Consider the following 14,559-nt stretch of genomic DNA (forward strand, 5'->3'; position numbering starts at 1 on the left):
CCCAAGATGACTCCAGGCTGTAATTGCTGCCAAAGGTTCTTGAACAAAGTAAAGGGTCTGAATACTTATGTGATATTTCTGTATTTGTAAGAAATTATCAACATTTTCTAAACCTGTTTTTGCTTTGTCATTATGTGTGTGTGTGTGTGTGTGTGTGTGTGTGTGTGTGTGTGTGTGTGTGTGTGTGTAGATGAGGAAAATAACAATTGAATCCATTTCAGAATAAGGCTAACCTAACAAAATGTGGACAGAGCCAAGGGGTCTGAATACTTGAGCTCCCCCTACTTTGTGCAATTTCCGCCTGAAGACAAACCCAAATCTAACAGCCTGTAGCTCAGGCACAGAACCAAGGATATGCATATTATTGGTACTATTTCAAAGTAAAAACTCTGAAGTTTGTAAATGTGAATTGAATGTTGGAGAATAACACAATAGATCTGGTTTAGATAAAAATAAAAAACGCATGGTTTATTTGTTTTATCATCTTTAAAATGAACAAGATAAAACAAACATTCAGATAGGATGATGGGGACAATTTCAGTGAAAGATATGAGGGCAACAGTACTTGTGCAAAGTTTCAGAATGATAACTTCCAAAATGAGTGTGCTACATGTTATGTATCATATAGTCCCCCAGGTGTCCCACACAAGTAGCCCAAATGTACCCAAATTGGTGAAGGTATACATTTTGAAACAAATAACTATATACAAAATACCAAAATGGTATTCTAACACCCCCTCAAATCAATTTATATACAGTGCCTTGCGAAAGTATTCGGCCCCCTTGAACTTTGCGACCTTTCATCATGAAGAACAAGGAACACACCAGGCAGGTCCGAGATACTGTTGTGAAGAAGTTTAAAGCCGGATTTGGATACAAAAAGATTTCCCAAGCTTTAAACATCCCAAGGAGCACTGTGCAAGTGATAATATTGAAATGGAAGGAGCATCAGACCACTGCAAATCTACCAAGACCTGGCCGTCCCTCTAAACTTTCAGCTCATACAAGGAGAAGACTGATCAGAGATGCAGCCAAGAGGCCCATGATCACTCTGGATGAACTGCAGAGATCTACAGCTGAGGTGGGAGATTCTGTCCATAGGACAACAATCAGTCGTATATTGCACAAATCTGGCCTTTATGGAAGAGTGGCAAGAATAAAGCCATTTCTTAAAGATATCCATAAAAAGTGTCGTTTAAAGTTTGCCACAAGCCACCTGGGAGACACACCAAACATGTGGAAGAAGGTGCTCTGGTCAGATGAAACCAAAATTGAACTTTTTGGCAACAATGCAAAACGTTATGTTTGGCGTAAAAGCAACACAGCTGAACACACCATCCCCACTGTCAAACATGGTGGTGGCAGCATCATGGTTTGGGCCTGCTTTTCTTCAGCAGGGACAGGGAAGATGATTAAAATTGATGGGAAGATGGATGGAGCCAAATACAGGACCATTCTGGAAGAAAACCAGATGGAGTCTGCAAAAGACCTGAGACTGGGATGGAGATTTGTCTTCCAACAAGACAATGATCCAAAACATAAAGCAAAATCTACAATGGAATGGTTCAAAAATAAACATATCCAGGTGTTAGAATGGCCAAGTCAGAGTCCAGACCTGAATCCAATCGAGAATCTGTGGAAAGAACTGAAAACTGCTGTTCACAAATGCTCTCCATCCAACCTCACTGAGCTCGAGCTGTTTTGCAAGTAGGAATGGGAAGAAATGTCTCTCGATGTGCAAAACTTATAGAGACATACCCCAAGCGACTTACAGCTGTAATCGCAGCAAAAGGTGGCGCTATAAAGTATTAACTTAAGGGGGCTGAATAATTTTGCACGCCCAATTTTTCAGTTTTTGATTTGTTAAAAAAGTTTGAAATATCCAATAAATGTCGTTCCACTTCATGATTGTGTCCCACTTGTTGTTGATTCTTCACAAAAAAATACAGTTTTATATCTTTATGTTTGAAGCCTGAAATGTGGCAAAAGGTCGCAAAGTTCAAGGGGGCCGAATACTTTCGCAAGGCACTGTAGCCCCAGCCTAAAACCCCAAACAGCAAGCAATGCAGGTGTAGAAGCATGGTGGCTAGGAAAAACTCCCTAGAAAGGAAAAAAGCTAGGAAGAAACCTGGAGAGGAACCAGGCTATGAGGGGTGGCCAGTCCTCTTTTGGGTGTGCCGGGTGGAGATCACAGTGGTTGTAGAGGGTGCAACAGGACAGCACCTTGAGTAAAAATTAACAGTTTAGGGTTCCATAGCCGCAGGCAGAACAGTTGAAACTGGAACAGCAGCAAGGCCGGGTGGACTGGGGACAGCGAGGAGTCATCATGGCAGGTAGTCCTGAAGCATGGTCCATGGGCTCAGGTCCTCCGAGAGAAAGAAAAAGAGAGCAGACTTAAATTCACACAAGACACCGGATAAGACAGGAAAAGTACTCCAGATATAACATACTGACCCTAGCCCACACCCACTTTGCCATATAACCCCACCAACATTGCCAAAACTCTAGACAATATTCTGCTGCTGATGCCAGATACCATAGCAGTCTCTTTCTGAAATAAAGCAGAGGGTCACTGAGCATGTGGTGCATGTGATGGGAGCCTTCATCTTGCAAACAACACAGCAACGCCTCCATGCTGTGCCCTTTTGACCCTTAGGCACATCCACGCCTGCACAAATATATTTGGGCAGATGAACACTTGTGGCAGGAGCAGAAGGGACAGGGCTTGGTGCAGTGGTGCTGTAGCCAGCAAGCTACTTGATGCTCCCTCTAATGTAGACTGATTGGAGGAAGCATGCTGGCTGTGTTGAGATGTATGGGTTTGCATTCTACACAATACCATTTTATATAAAATGGTATTGTGTAGAGCAAGAGGACAACAAAAAGCTCGGCCGAGCGTGAGGCACACGTGCTGGAGTCAGCCATATGAGGACAGTACATAATAATCACTCAAATACATTGTTTGCAAGATTTGCCCCGAGTTTCCCTTTACAAACGCTGTAGTCTGAATTCCTTTAATTAGTAAATTACATTAATAATACATTGCAGTGTTTCCCCTATATGCATTTAGCAGTGATGCACCGCCACTGCAATATTTATATCAATATATATATATATATATATATACACACACCACACAGTGACTTTGGAAAGTACAGTTGAAGTTGGAAGTTTACATACACTTAGGTTGGAGTCATTAAAACTCGTTTTTCAACCACTCCACAAATTTCTTGTAAACAAACTATAGTTTTGGCAAGTCGGTTAGGATATCTACTTTGTGCATGTCACAAGTCATTTTTTCCAACAATTGTTTACTGACAGATTATAATTCACTGTATCACAATTCTAGTGGGTCAGAAGTTTACATACACTAAGTTGACTGTGCCTTTAAACAGCTTGGGAAATTCCAGAAAATGATGTCATGGCTTTAGAAGCTTCTGATAGGCTAATTGACATAATTTGAGTCAATTGGAGGTTTACCTGGGGATGTATTTCAAGGCTTAACTTCAAACTCAGTGCCTCTTTGCTTGACAATATGGGAAAATCGAAAAGAAATCAGCCAAGACCTCAGAATTGTTTTGTAGACCTCCATATGTCTGGTCCATCCTTGGAAGCAAATTCCAAATGCCTGATACCACGTTCATCTGTACAAACAATAGTGCGCAAGTATAAACACCATGGGACCAAGTCATACCACTCAGGAAGGAGAAGCGTTCTGTCTCCTAGAGATGAACATACTTTGGCGCAAAAAGTGCAAATCGATCCCAGAACAACAGCAAAGGACCTTGTGAAGATGCTGGAGGAAACAGGTACAAAAGTGTATATATATATATATATATATATCTACAGTAAAATGAGTCCTATCGACATAACCTGACAAGCCGCTCAGCAAGGAAGAAGCCACTGCTCCAAAACCACCATAAAAAAGCCTGACTACAGTTTGCAACTGCACATTGGGACAAAGATCGTACTTTTTGGAGAAAAGTTCTCTGGTTTGATGAAACAAAAATAGAACTCTTTGGCCATAATGACCATCGTTATGTTTGGAGGAAAAAGGGGGAAGCTTGCAAGCCGAAGAACACCATCCCAACCATGAAGCATGGGGGTCGCAGCATCATGTTGTGAGGTGCTTTGCTGAAGGAGGGACTGGTGCACTTCACAAAATAGATGACATCATGAGGTAGGAAAATTATGTGGATATATTGAAGCAACATCTCAAGACATCAGTCAGGAAGTTAAATCTTGGTTGCGAATCTTCCAAATGGAAAATGACCCCAAGCATACTTCCAAAGTTGTGGCAAAGTGGCTTAAACAAAGTCAAGGTATTGGAGTGGCCATCACAAAGCCCTGACCTCAATCCTATAGAAATGTTGTGGGCAGAACTGAAAAATAATGTGCGAGCAAGGAGGCCTTACAAACCTGACTCAGTTACACCAGCTCTGTCAGGAGGAATGGGCCAAAATTCACCCAACTTATTGTGGGAAGCTTGTGGAAGGTTACTCAAAATGTTTGACTCAAGTTAAACAATTGAAAGGCAATGCTACCAAATACAAACTGAGTGTATGTAAACTTCTGACCCACTGGGAATGTGATTAAATAAATGAAAGCTGAAATCACTCTTTACTCTTATTCAGACATTTCACTTTCTTAAAATAAAGTGGTGATCCTGACCTAAGACAGGGAATTTTTACTCTGATTAAATGTCAGGAATTATGAAATTGAGTTTAAATATTTGGCTAACATGTCATTTACTTTTCCCACATTTTGTTACCAGCCTCATTCTAAAATGAATTCAATAAAACAATTTCCTCATCCATCTACACAGAATACCCCATAATGACACAGCAAAAAACAAGTGAAGAAATGTTTGCAAATTTATTTAAAACAGAAATATATTTACATAAGTAGTCAGACCAGTTGCTATGAGACTCGAAATTGATATCAGGTGCATCCTGTCTCCATCAATCATCCTTGATTTTTCTAGAACTTGATTGGAGTCCACCTGTGGCAAATTCAATTGGTTGGACATGATTTGGAAAGGCACACACCTGTCTATACAAGGTCCCACAGTTTACAGTGCATGTCAAAGCAAAAACCAAGCCATGAGGTCGAAGACAATATCCGTAGAGCTCCAAAACAGGATTGTTTCGAGGCACAGATCTGGGGAAGGGTACCAAAACATTTTTGCAGCATTGAAGGTCTCCAAGGACACAGTGGCCTGCATCATTCTTAAATTGAAGATGTTTGTAACCACCAAGACTCTTCCTAGAGCTGGCCGCCAGTCCAAACTGAGCTAATGGGGGAAAGGGCCTTGGTCAGGGAGGTGACCAAGAACCCGATGGTCACTCTGACGGAGCTCCAGAGCTCCTCTGTGGAGAACCATCCAGATGGACAACCATCTCTGCAGCACTCCACCAATTAGGCCTTTATGGAAGAGTAGCCAGACAGAAGCCACTCCTACGTAAAAGGCACGACAGCTTGCTTGGAGTTTGACAAAAGGCATCTGAAGAATCTCAGACCATGAGAAAAGATTCTCTGGTCTGATGAAACCAAGATTGAACTCCTTGGCCTGAATGCCAAGCTTCACGTCTGGAGGAAACCTGGCACCATCCCTACAGTGAAGTATGGTGGTGGCAGCATCATGCTGTGGTGATGTTTTTCAGCAGCAGGGACTGGGAGACTAGTCAGGATCGAGGCAAAGATGAATGGAACAAGAGATCCTTGATGAAAACCTTCTCCAGAACGCTCAGGACATTAGTCTGGGGCAAAGGTTCACCTTCAAAACACAACACCCCTGAGCACACAACCAAGACAACACAAGAGTGGCTTCGGGACAAGTCTCTGAATGACCTTGAGTGGCCCAGTGAGAGCCCGGACTTGAACCTGATCGAACATCTCTGGAGAGACCTGAAAATAACTGTGCAGCAACGCTCCCGATCCAACCTGACAGAGCATGAGAGGATCTGCAGAGAAGAATGGGAGAAACTCCCCAAATACAGGTGTGCCAAGCTTGTTGCGTCATACCCAAGAAGACTCGAGGCTGTAATCGCTGCCAAAGGTGCTTTAACAAAGTACTGAGTAAAGGGTCTGAATACTTATGTAAATCTAATATTTCAGCAAAAATGTATCAAAATCAGTTTTTGCTTTTTCATTAGAAGGTATTGTGTGTAGATTGAGGGAAAACAAACAATGTAATACATTTAAGTAAGGCTGTAACCTAACAATGTGTTAAGTCAAGGGGTCTGAATACTTTCCAAAGGCACTGTATATATAGCACCTTTTAATGGAAGACACTTTACAATAGTAACAACAACAAAAATATATATGTTTTAAACTAATTGGTATAAAATAGGAACAGGGTTGAAGAATGTTGTTGTAGCAGTGGATGAAGTGTCTAGGGCCCATTAGCCAAGGAAATACCTACCCAGTACCCACTCTTGTAAATCTGATAACATACGCCTAACATGAAGTGCACAAGGAGATCTAGAAAGAGGGGGCAAGACCAGCTTAAATAACCTCAATGTCCAGAGGCATACTGAAGTGCAGGCAATGGCCGGTCAGGAAAAAAACTGTACCTTGTAAGAGAGGCTATATTTAAATGTGTCTGAATGAAGGTGGCAAGTTGCCTGTTTCTGATCTTCTCCACAGCGCTTCTCAGTACATGTGCGCCTGCCCCTCCCCTTCCCAATCACCCCCTGCTCACGTTTCTATTCTCACATTGCACAAACACAGCCATCAAGCCAATACGGCGCCTAATAGTCCCCCGCATCACAGGAAGCAAACGTGCTATAGGCTGTTACTGCCAGTGAGGCTGTAAGGGGGAGGGCCAAAGTTATGTAAACAAATTAAGCCAGGCAGCAGGAGGATCTGGGGTCTGCTAGAGATGGAAAATAACAAATAATATACTGGCAAACATGTTGAGGAGTCTAGTGTGGTTGAGGAAATTAGGTTTAGAAGAAAAAAAAGGACTTGGAACAAAAAATAAGAAACCCCTCTCCTATCCTGCTGACTAACGCTGACAGGGGAAGAGGGAGGAGGGTGACAAAAACACAAACAAAGGGTTGAGCACTTGGAGCAACAGAACAGCTGTTCATCTATTTTAACAGGGAACTGCCATAGGTCCTTGTCACAGTGGTCCACTCTGCAAAGAGCGAGAAGAGCCACTGGCCCCACTAAATGTTTCCAACATTTAAAAAAATAAAAATAGGATGACTATGAATAACAGTTCATGACATGACAATAAAATCCAATAATGAATCATGTTCTCGAGTAGGGTGGACTTGTGCCACAGACTTGTGACAGAACTAGGCTTGAGAAAGGATGACATTCTGAATAGGATCAATTCGACCGCCAATACTTGTGATATTTGAAGAATGGGAGGATATTTAGCTGACTCAACACAATTCTACAGCTCTCCCAGTCCCACAACTGTTTCAACGTCAGGCCCATTACCCTTATGCAATACAAAAGACAGTGGGTGCTTGACAACTTGGATGCTGAAACCAAATTAGCAAAATGGCATGTGCTTATCAAAATAATCAATCATCTTTTATTGTAATTACTCAAACACACCCAGACTGAGTTATGCAGAGAAAGAAACCTACACACAGAGAAAGCAAGCATATACCAGCATAGGACCTAATGAGAAGGAAACTGAACATGTCATTCAACCTGGCCATTATGATAATAGATAATCACAAACATTAAAATACCACACCACACAGACTCACCTGGACCTTGGCGAGATCGTATGGGGTGACCTCTGAGCCTGGTAAAGTGTCTCTGCTCTGCACGGCCGGGTACACAGGCCCAGGTACCAGGTAGTCCTTTCCCAAATCATGCTCTTTCATCTTCTTTCACCAACATAGGAGCTGACTGACGTTTACTCGCTGTGCTTTGTTTTCAAATAATTGATATGGAACAACAGGACAAGGTGTCATATATGAAAACATGGACGACTATAGAAAATCAGCATTGTTATTAACAATAAAAGTTCAGTTTGGTTGCTTGGAGGCACTTGTCAGGTTTTTGTTGAAATGGTCAGCACCTCATCAAATAAGATATTTTCCAATTAAGAACAGGAACAATGCTATACATTAGCCTTTTAGGCTGCCTGGTATGTGGTGAGGGAGTGGACAAGGATGACTCAGAAATGCTCAAATGTATTGGATAGCACAGTAATGATACTGGTGATGCAGAGTGCATTTGAGGCAGTGGCAATACCCGTTACCAGTGATACTGTCCCAAAGACATACAGATGTTGCAGAGGGGCCAATTGTAAACTCGGAGAAGGGGGAATTATTTTTCAATGGGTTATCTATTTCCAAACCTTTTTGCAGCGCATGTGCCAGATTCCCTGCTGCTTCCTCTTCCAAAATATTACAAAAACATAAGGGTACAGGGAGTTGTGGATTCTTTTTTTTATTTTTTATATATAGGGTTGGGGGGATACTGAACATCATCGGACGATTCAATATTATGGTGATGTGGCCATTTTAATTGAAACATTATTTGAGGACATTATGAAGGCCAACTTCATGGTGACGTCACACGATGTATCAATTTGTCCTACTCTGTATTTATATGGAAACTCGACAAGCCTGTTATAAACGGGAAAACAACCATTTCATCACGAGCCCCGTGCCATAGTACACTGCTCCGGGCTGAGTGCTATACCGCCTGAGCATCGTTGCACAACAAGTATCCTCACATATCTTAAATCATAGAATAGTGTATGGCCGCTTTGGCGAAATCCGATTAATGCAATTAACAAATCAACCTTTCAGTACTAGGCGCAAAACGTGTAGGTTTTCTAAAACGTCAGTATGCAAAATGTCGATCTATAAAATATGAACATAGTCCCCCGATTATAAAATATTGTAGTGAGAAAGAGAAAAAAGGATAATCTCGTTGACAAATACCTGCGTCTCCTTGTCAGCCAGCCGAGCCCGATCAGTGGCCACAAAAAAAAACAATGTACTTATAAAGCTGCTCTTCGAGGAAGCCGCTGTGTTGCTGGAATGTAGTTCAAGAAAAATAACTATTCATTTACGGGAAGCGGTGGCTACATTTTAGGTAGAGTTTATGCGTTCTCATTCTGCCACTGTGGTCTGGATGCTGCATTGGCACATTAAAGAAGCATATTCATTCAACAAATGTTTTTATTTTTTTGTCCGGGATTGCCAATTCATTTCTATCCGTTGGTCGCCTTGACACAAAATGTGGATCCTTGTGCGCTGCATAATTACGCAGTGGTTCGCGCGTATTTGGCCTTGACCACAAAATGTGTGTGCGCAACACACACCAAGCAGCATATTCCAATTTAATAGTCATGGGAATCCATTGAAACATTTATATTAGCTCGCTAGGTAGCCATTGTATATCATTGTTGCATGTTCCTTTTGATTCCCCTTATGTCCTACCAACTCCCAGCATGTAATATTGTTATGTAGGTAAATCACACTGCTGCGCTCTCATTCAGCTATTTGCCCCTTGCAGATTGTGGTTGTTGTGGATGGCTGTTCACAAATCTAAAATGTGGTTTTAATCCCATTAATAGTTGAATTCAAGAAGTTTAAGCTGCGTATCAGTCATTGTTTTTGAAACCAGTGAAAAATACGCTTTTGCAACAGCTGCATAGTGCGGATCCCAGCCTACGGAATAAAATTGGGGCTTTTATTATCGCTCAATCTAATTGATGCTGATAAAAATACAGGCCTAATGGACACATGTTCAAACTCGCTGACTTTTGATAGACTTAGATGACCAATCTGTAGTTTCTACATCCACTTTATATATATATATATATATATATATATATATACATACATTGATTCTTGAAGAATATTGAATAATATAACTTATAAATGCCTCATGAGCTTAGTTCAACTGTCACACTCCATGAGAACCCAAAATATAAATTTGTTTTTCTCCAATGTTTGTAAATGTAAACCAACACTGTATAGCCTCATAACATGGTTAAAACAATAATGTTTATCATGGATGGTCAGTCCTGGCATCCATAGCTCTGTCTATTCATCTGAGAGTGGTGACATTTCTCCAGGCCCATCCCTCAGCTTTTTATCAAAACAGATGCAAGTGACAATTTTGTTATTATTTCAATCTGTGGATTTGCCCTTTAAACAGCTGCAAATGATCCAGATGTCAAAGTGTCAACAAAAAGGTAAACAATAGGCCTGTAGCAAATGAAGCATAGGGTCCTCATTTTTCATATGTAAATTGCGTTTATTTTTCAACTTGAATCAATGATTCCAATCAGTCCTCCATGACAATACAATCAAACAAAAGATTAGGGCTGGCTAATAAATCCTTAGATTTGGGGTTATGCTCAGCTAAAACAGTTCACCTATCCATATTTCCAAGTCATATTCTTGACGATAAAGGGGTATAACATTTATTGGAATGACAGGAATTCTGTAAGACTTTGGTTTTTAATATAAACATATAATTTAATCATATTAGAAGCCAACCCATAAAGTAACATATAACACAAACATTTGTATATACACTGCTGTTTGTATATACACTAAAATAAAACATCCTAGATCTGAATGAATGAAATATTCTTATTGAATACTTTTTTCTTTACATAGTTGAATGTTGCTGACAACAAAATCACACAAAAATGATCAATGGAAATCAAATTTATCAACCCATGGAGGTCTGGATTTGGAGTCACACTCAAAATTAAAGTGGAAAACCACACTACAGACTGATCCAACTTCGATGTAATGTCCTTTTAAAACAAGTCAAAATGAGGCTCAGTAGTGTGTATGACCTCCCGACAACGCCTGGGCATGCTCCTGATGAGGTGGCGGATGGTCTCCTGAGGGATCTCCTCCCAGACCTGGACTAAAGCATTCGCCAACTCCTGGACAGTCTGTGGTGCAACGTGATGTTGGTGGCAGATACAGCAAACCTTCTTGCCATAGCTCGCATTGATGTTCCATCCTGGATTAGCTGCACTACTTGAGCCACTTGTGTGGGTTGTAGACTCCGTCTCATGATACCGCTAGAGTGAAAGCACCGCCAGCATTCAAAAGTGACCAAAACATCAGCCAGGAAGCATAGGAACTGAGAAGTGGTCTGTGGTCACCACCTGCAGAACCACTCCTTTATTGGGGGTGTCTTGCTAAATGCCTATAATTTCCAGCTGTTGTCTATTCCATTTGCACAACAGCATGTGAAATTTGTCAATCAGTGTTGCTTCCAAAGTGGACAGTTTGATTTCACAGAAGTGTGATTGACTTGGAGTTACAGTGTTGTTTAAGTGTTCCCTTTATTTTTTTGAGCAGTGTGTATATATATATATATGGCCAGCTATGTAAACTAACAATAGATGTCATTAAATTGGTAACCTACAGTACCAGTTAAGTTTGGACACACCTACTCATTAAAGGGTTTTTCTTTATTTCTATTTTCTGAATTGTTGAATAATAGTGGATAGCAAAACTATGAACACATTTGGAATCATGTAGCAATCAAACAAAGTGTTAAACAAATCTAAATATATTTTATGAGATTCTTCAAAGTAGCCACCAGCAAAGCACCATCACACCAACTCCATGCTTCACGGTGGGAACTACACACAGAGATAATTAATTCACCTACTCTGCATCTCACAAAGACAAGGCAGTTGAATCCAAACATTTCAAATTTGAACTAATCAGACCAAAGGACAGATTTCCTCCGGTCTAATGTCCATTGCTCGTGTTTCTTGGCCCAAGGAAGTCTATTCTTGTCGTCCTTTAGTTGTGGTTTCTTTGCAGCAATTCGACCATGAAGGCCTGATTCACAGTCTACTCTGAACAGTTGATGTTGAGATGTCTGTTAATTGAACTCTGAAGCATTTATTTGGGCTGCAATTTCTGAGGATGGAAACTAACTTATGCTCTGCAGCAGAAGTACATTTGAGTCTTCCTTTCCTGTGGCGGTCCTTATGAGAGCCAGTTTCTTCATAGTGCTTAATGGTTTTTGCGACAGCACTTGAAGAAACTTTCAAAGTTCTTGACATTTTCCGGATTGACTGACCTTCATGTCTTATTAATGTACTGTAATTTCTCTTTACTTATTTGAGCTGTTCTTGCCATAATATGGACTTGGTCTTTTACCAAATAGGCAATCTCCTGTATACCACCCCTACCTTGTCACAAAACAACTGTTTGGCTCAAAGGCATTAAGGAAAGAAATTCCACAAATTAACTTTTAACAAGGCACACCTGTTCATTGAAATGCATTCTAGGTGACTACCTCATGAAGCTGGTTGAGAGAATGCAAAGACTGTGCAAAGCAGTCATCAAGACAAAGGGTGGCTACTTTGAAGATTTCAGCAAATTCTAAAAAGCTGTTTTTGCTTTGTCATTATGGGGTAGTGTGTAGATTGATGGGAGAGAAAAAACAATTTAATCAATTTTAGAATAAGGCTGTAAAGTACCAACATGTGGAAAAAGTAAAGTGGTCTGAATACTTTCTGAATGCACTGTAGCCTAGGCAGGCTGGGCTGAAACTCAAGGAACATGATTTCAAGGGAACACTTACGTAGAAAGAACGAGACAAGCTAAAGTCTTTATAAACCGCTAGAATGTATGTACTCCTCTCACATTCATGAGCACATACACATACAGTGCATTGGGGAAGTATTCAGACCGCTTGACTTTTTACATGACAGCCTTATTCTAAAATTAAATATTTCTCTCAAATCTACACATGATGACAAAGCAAAAGTTGAAGATAAAAAAATAAAATTAAAAATTAAAAAAAGAAATACCTTATTTACATAAGTATTCAGACCCTTTGCAATGAGTTCCAATGCATCCTGTTTCCATTGATCTCCTTGATATTTCCACAACTTGATTTACCACCTGTGGTAAATTCAATTGATTGGACATGATTTGGAAAGGCACACACCTGTCTATATAAGGTCCCACAGTTGACAGTGCATGTCAGAGCAAAAACCAAGCCATGAGTTTGGTTACTACATGATTCCATGTGTTATTTCATCATTTGTCTTCACTAAATAGTAAAAAAAAAAAAAAAACCTTGAATGTGTAGGTGTCCAAACTTTTGACTGGTACTGTATATTTTTGTATTCTAAAAGTAACAATCAGATCGTTACTATTTACCTGTCAAATGAACAGTAACTAATGGATTACATTTAGAAAGTAAACCACCCAACCCTGGCTAGGGGTAAGTTTAGCATGTTAGCTAACCCTAACCTAAGTAGTTACAAAGTCTCTAACAAGTAGTTGAAAAATTGCAAAAAGTAGTCAGATTCAAACTTATCCTTTGGGTTGCTAGAGCTTTGCGCTATACGCCCGCCCATCGAACCCGACCTTACACACGTCCTGACCAACCACCCTCCTTTTGTTTTTTTTTGGCCAAATGTAACATACTAAAAGGAGTTACTTGGATTTACTAACAGAATACGAAATGCTGAGACCAGGTTGGCCCTATGGTAGTCACAGTGCCTGCCTGCACTAAACAATTAATGTATTCAGACCTAGACTTTATCCACATTTTGTTATGTTACAGCCTTATTCTTTAATGGATTAAAAAGTTTTTCCCATCAATCTACACACAAACAATACCCCAAAATGACAATGCAAAAACAGGTTTAAAAATGTTTGCTGAAATATCACATTTACTTAAGTATTCAGACCCTTTATTCAGTACTTTGTTGAAGCACATTTGGCAGCAACTACAGCCTCGAGTCTTCTTGGGTATAATGCTACAAGCTTGGCAAACCTGTATTTGGAGACTTTCTCCCATTATTTTCTAAATATCCTCTCAAGCTCTGTCAGATTGCATGGGGACCATTGCTGCACAGCTATTTTCAGGTCACACCAGAGATGTTCGATCGGGTTCAAGTCTGGGCTCTGGCTGGGCCACAAGGACATTCAGAGACTTATCCTAACTAAGCCACTCCTGCGTTGTCTTGGCTGCGTGCTTAGGGTCGTTGTCCTGTTGGAAGGTGAACCTTCACTCCAGTCTGAGGTCCTGAGTGCTTGGCAGCAGGCTTTCATCAAGGATCTGAGTACTTTGCTCTGTTAATCTTTCCCTTGATCATTATTGGTCTTCCAGTCCCTTCCACTGAAAAACATCCCAAGAGTCCTTTAGATGCCAAGCGGGCTGTCATGTGCCTTTTACGGAGGAGTGTCTTCCGTCTGGCCACTACCATAAAGGCCTGATTGGTAGAGTGCTGCAAAGATGGTTGTCCTTCTGGAAGGTTCTCCTATCTCCACAGAGGAACTCGGGAGTGACCATCGGGTTCTTTGTCACCTCCCTGACCAAGGCCCTTGTCCCCCGATTGCTCAGTTTAGCTGGGCGGCCAGCTCAAGGAAGAGTCTTGGTGGTTCCAAGCTTCTTCCATTTAAGAATGATGGAGGCCACTGTGTTCTTGGGGACCTTCAATGCTGCAGAAATGTTTTGGTACCCTTCCCCAGATCTGTGCCTCAACACAATCCGGTCTCCGAGCTCGACAGAAAATTCCTTCAACCTCATAGCTTGGATTTTGCTCTCACATGCACTGTCAACTGTTGG

The 14,559-nt window shown here is 40.9% G+C and overlaps 1 long non-coding RNA gene across 1 annotated transcript; it reads right to left on the reverse strand.

Moving 5' to 3' along the window:
• Positions 1–2,315: 2,315 nt before the first annotated feature.
• Positions 2,316–9,435, reverse strand: LOC110490078. Its single transcript, XR_002468652.2, has 3 exons — positions 8,922–9,435; positions 7,731–7,894; positions 2,316–2,366 (listed from the first exon to the last, which is right to left on the reverse strand). It is a non-coding gene; the product is annotated as an uncharacterized LOC110490078 (long non-coding RNA).
• Between the last annotated feature and the right edge of the window lie 5,124 nt (positions 9,436–14,559).

This window comes from Oncorhynchus mykiss, chromosome 15, assembly GCF_013265735.2.
Source record: "Oncorhynchus mykiss isolate Arlee chromosome 15, USDA_OmykA_1.1, whole genome shotgun sequence".
Taxonomy (NCBI): domain Eukaryota; kingdom Metazoa; phylum Chordata; class Actinopteri; order Salmoniformes; family Salmonidae; genus Oncorhynchus; species Oncorhynchus mykiss.